The following is a 5189-nucleotide window of genomic DNA, read 5'->3' on the forward strand; positions in this document are numbered from 1 at the left end:
GGCAGACAGCCTTGCTTGGCGACCCCCGTGAAATGGTCGATCGACCCCAAATGGGGTCCCGACCGACAGGTTGAGAACCACTGTGTTAAAGCCTTCTGCTAAAGAAATATTTTGATATTCCATTTCCAATATTTTCCTGTGTAATTTTTGATAAAATGTTTATTGTTTGGTGCATATATTGCCATTATCAACATTTTTTTTTATTTATCGTCATTTCCACCATTAAAATTCTTCCTTCTTCCTTCAAGGTCCCTTCCAATCCCTTCCAACTCTGTTATTCTGTTTGACTGTAAACTATTTTGGGACATTTTTCCAGGCTTGAAAGACTAGATTTTCTCCATATACACACTTGTAGGTCTGTGTCTATATTTCTCTCTGTATGCATATATCTGGAATTATATAATCTATCCCCATCACTTCCAGATGCATTTGATAATAACCCTTTGCATTGCTAAGGATTTGTGATTTACCAAAGTCAACAAGAAAGTTTACCCAAATCAACAACTGAATTTGATTGAATGGATATTTGAACATGGATGTCGGTAGTCTTCCATGTATCAGATTAATCATAAACAATGTAAAAGATTATTCTATCATTGTGGCATGTTTGCTTTTTCATTGTGATGTATACTTCTCTTCTTTTTTCACACCTCTCACCATTTTATAAAAATTAAAGTTACACTTTTCCTTAAATCTTATAGAAAAGAGGATGGGAAGAAGAGCACTCTGGACAGCTAAGAATAACAAGCAACATTGAAAAGGAAGGCAAATCGAGCCAGAAATCAAAATATTTTCCATTTCCTTCAGAAAACCACACAATTCTCCTCCTCCTCCAGCAGCTCTTAGAAAAAAAGAGAAAATCAAGAAAGATTTCAAGCTGGAATAAGTAGATTATTCAGAACTCAAGGATACATTACATGAAAAGTGAAGGGAGATTATTTTTCATTCAGTAAAAGAGGGAAATATCTGGAAATCAGTTGGAGGAAAAGGTGAGTAGGAAAGTCACGTAGAGCAGAGAGTCATGCAGGCCTCGCACTGTGAGGAAGAAAACGGATTGAATGAAAGCACCACTAAACAAGGGATTGTCCATATTTTTGACTTCCTCAAGAATATCAGCTGTGGAAAAGCTCCATAGTTGTGTCTATTGTTAGAAAAGCATAGATTGCAAATCACAACTGATTATGCACAAGAGGAGCTACAGAGCAGAAAAGCCATACAAATCATCTGATTTTGGCAAAAGCTTTAGTCAGAACAGCTCCCTTGTGGTTCATGGAAGGACCCACACAAGAGAAAAGCCATAAAAGCACTCCTAGTGCAGTAATACTTTAGTGAGCATGGCAACGTGATGATACATCAGAGGATTCACAGCAGGGAGAACACATATAACTGTACTGATTTTGTGAGTTTCATTAGAAATTCCCATGTCATGAGACACCAGAGGACTCACACAGGAGAGAAACACTTCCAATGTCCTGATTGTGGGAAAAGTTTCAGTAAGAATTCCAGCCTTGTGAGACACCAGAGGATTCACACAGGAGAGAAACCCTTTGAATGCCCTGATTGTGGGAAACGTTTCGGTCGCAATTCCCAACTGGTGTCACACCAGAGGACTCACACAGGAGAAAAACCCTTTGAATGTCCAGATTGTGGGAAAGGTTTCAGTCAGAATTCCCAACTGGTGACACACCAGAGGACTCACACAGGAGAGAAACCCTTTGAATGTCCTGATTGTGGGAAAAGTTTCAGTTGCAATTCCCACCTGGTGACACACCAGAGGACTCACACAGGAGAGAAACGCTTTGAATGTGCTATCTGTGGGAAAAATTTCAGTTGCAATTCCCACCTGGTGACACACCAGAGGACTCACACAGGAGAAAAACCCTTTGAATGTCCTGATTGTGGGAAAGGTTTCATTCAGAATTCCCACCTGGTGACACACCAGAGGACTCACACAGGAGAAAAACCCTTTGAATGTCCTGATTGTGGGAAAAGTTTCAGTTGCAATTCCCACCTGGTGACACACCAGAGGACTCACACAGGAGAGAAACCCTTTGAATGTCCTGATTGTGGGAAAAGTTTCAGTCGCAATTCTTACCTGGTGACACACCAGAGGATTCACACAGGAGAGAAACCCTTTGAATGTCCTGATTGTGGGAAACGTTTCGGTCACAATTCCTACCTGGTGACACACCAGAGGATTCACACAGGAGAGAAACCCTTTAAATGTCCTGATTGTGGGAAAAGTTTCAGTGAGAATTCCAGCCTTGTGAAACACCGGAGGACTCACACAGGAGAGAAACCCTTTGAATGTTCTGATTGTAGGAAAAGGTTCAGTCAGAATTCCAGCCTTGTGAAACACCAGAGGACTCACACAGGAGAGAAATCCTTTGAATGTCCTGATTGTGGAAAAAGTTTCAGTGAGAATTCCAGCCTTGTGAAACATCAGAGGACTCACACAGGAGAGAAACCCTTTGAATGTCCTGATTGTGGAAGAAATTTCAGTCAGAATTTCAGCCTTGTGATACACCAGAGGACTCACACAGGAGAGAAACTATTTGAATGTCCTGATTGTGGGAAAAGTTTCAGTCAGAATTCCAACCTTTTGAAACACCAGAGGACTCACACAGGAGAGAAACCCTTTGAATGTCCTGATTGTGGAAAAGGTTTCAGTGAGAATTCCAGCCTTGTGAAACATCAGAGGATTCACACAGGTGAGAAACCCTTTGAATGTCCTGATTGTGGGAAAAGTTTCAATTACAAGTGCAACCTGGTGGCACACCAGAGGACTCACACAGGAGAGAAACCCTTTGAATGTCCTGATTGTGGGAAAAGTTTCAGTGATTATTCCACCCTTGTGATACACCAGAAGATTCACACAGGAGAGAAACCCTTTGAATGTGCTCTCTGTGGGAAAAGTTTCATTCGCAATTCTTACCTGGTGAAACACCAGAGGACTCACACAGGAGAGAAACCCTTTGAATGTGCTATCTGTGGGAAACGTTTCAGTGAGAATTCCAGTCTTGTGAAACACCAGAGGACTCACACAGTGGAGAAATCTTTCAAATGTCCAGTCTGTGGACATTACTTCCCTCATAAATCATCCCTTATTGCACACGAGGAAATCCACATGAGGCAAAAGTTGAAGAGTTTAGAAAAGGCTTGAAATTCATTTGTGATCTCCCATTGAAACTTTAGTTGAGAAATTGACTATTTGAATTGTGGTCTGAATCTTTTTACTCAAACATGTCTCAGGATTAAACTTGTAGGTGGAGAGAAAAGGAAAATGGAAAAGGGCTAACTACTAATTTCCGGTTAGCAGCAGCGACTACTGGACATTTCCTTTTGTAGAAGTTGTGGATTTCCTCAAAAAGGAAATATTGATTATATAAATCCCACATGTGGAGTTTCAGGTCTTCTACCTTGGTTTCCTGCAGAGTTTGAAGCCCAGAATTCCTCAGCCAGCGTAGAAAAGGTCCTCAAGTTATAACTGTCATGGGCCTTGCAATTATGGTTGCCTGTTGCAACGGCCATTAAGTGAGACTACCTTCCTAAACTACCCTGATCTCTCTGATGCAGCCATTACTTGTGTCAGTCGCTAAGTGGAATACTGGCTACCTCAGGGTTGGGGAAAACTCTTGGAGGCCTAGTGCAGGCCCAGGTTTGCCTGTTGTAGGCATCTCTAGGCCTCCCCCACCCTGTGCTCTGTTTCCCAATCCTTGTGCCGCCCAGGTCTTTCCCACCCCAGGGTCTCCACAGGCTTTTTCTCCCTGATACTGGGTTCCTGCACGCCTCACACCCTCCTCTTTCTTTCTAAGATTTCTGATCCTCATGTTGGGGAAGGCGTGCATCCCTGGCTCTTGGGACTGTGTCGTGGAAGTAGCCGTTATTTTCAGTGGGTCCTGGCTTCGTCCCTGGGCCATGCGGTGGACTTGTGGAAGTGGTTGCCAATTGGCCATACTGTCACACACAAGAGAGACAAACTCTCTGTTTTGCCTCAAACAGTGAGATGGGCAGTGATTAAGTTTAATGAATTAATTTAATAATAAAAAGATAATTTAAAGCTCATTACCCAACTCTTGCTCAGTGACAAAAATTACCCTCCCCATGCATTACACACGGGCGAAGCGTGGGAGCGCATGATTGACGTACCCTGCAAAATCATGGACTCTATGTCGACAAAGACACCCACGCCCACACGAGGTCCTCACTACCCTCATGACAATGGTAGCAGCCATCTTCAACGCTTCACCGGTAGTTCCAGATCCTTTGGTTCCTGAGTATCCTGCGTCTTCTGCTCCTGAGTATCCCGAGTCTTTTCCTGTTGTTCCTGATTTTCCAGCTCCTGCTGTTCCTGATTCTCCAGCTCCTGAGTTTCCTGTGGTTCCAGATTCTTCGGTTCCTGAGTTTCCAGGTTAATTTGTTCCTGAAAAATCTTGGGTTCCAGTTTTTCTTTTCCAGATTTGGTTCCAGTTTCTCTTACAGGAAGAAGACCTTGTCTTGCTAAGAGACAAGGACACATACTAGAACTCTTGGCCCATGGGACTTGTGCACCGGGCCCTACCCAGTTTTGATGGACTAGTTCGCCAAGTTGAGGTCCAGATTGTGAAGCCATGTGAGTCAAATCTTGACTCAAAGACTCTTGCACCAGACTGACCACCAACCTGGTCCCGTTGCTGAAGAAGACCGAACTGGAAGATTGAACCTCAAACTGTGTATTTGTGTTTATGCATTGTTTGATGTAACAACTTACTTATCTATGTTATAATTGTGCATGTTTTCTATTTGCCTTATAGTTATGCATGTTTTAATACTATGTTTTACCTATGTTAGTCACTAGTTAGTTAACAATGAGAATTGCATGCTTAATGCTACGTTTTTTGCTTATTTCAGTCAGTTAGTGGGGGAAATTTATATTTCCAAGCGGGGAGTGTTCTGGACCCATCAGTTAGATAGAGCTGTATATTAGAATGTTTGGCATTTATTGGGTTAAGTGCTGTCTCCTTAAGAGATGGCTTATGGGTAATGTAGTTTTAGCTATTCAGTAAATACCATGTTAACAGATCAGTAGGAGGAGCTACGAAGCTCTTCACAGGATATCCTGGCTTTGTGCCAGTTTGGAATGTTCTTTGTCTGAGATAAGCATGGGACCACCTCAGGACTCTGATGGTCCCATTCCACACTAGAAGTTG

The 5189-nt window shown here is 42.6% G+C and overlaps 1 pseudogene; it reads left to right on the forward strand.

Moving 5' to 3' along the window:
* Nucleotides 1-1181: 1181 nt before the first annotated feature.
* LOC107298628 lies at nt 1182-3279 on the forward strand (annotated as a pseudogene).
* Nucleotides 3280-5189: the final 1910 nt, after the last annotated feature.

The sequence above is a fragment of the Protobothrops mucrosquamatus genome, unplaced genomic scaffold (assembly GCF_001527695.2).
Source record: "Protobothrops mucrosquamatus isolate PMUCROS unplaced genomic scaffold, P.Mucros_1.0 scaffold4149, whole genome shotgun sequence".
Classification (NCBI taxonomy): Eukaryota; Metazoa; Chordata; class Lepidosauria; order Squamata; family Viperidae; genus Protobothrops; species Protobothrops mucrosquamatus.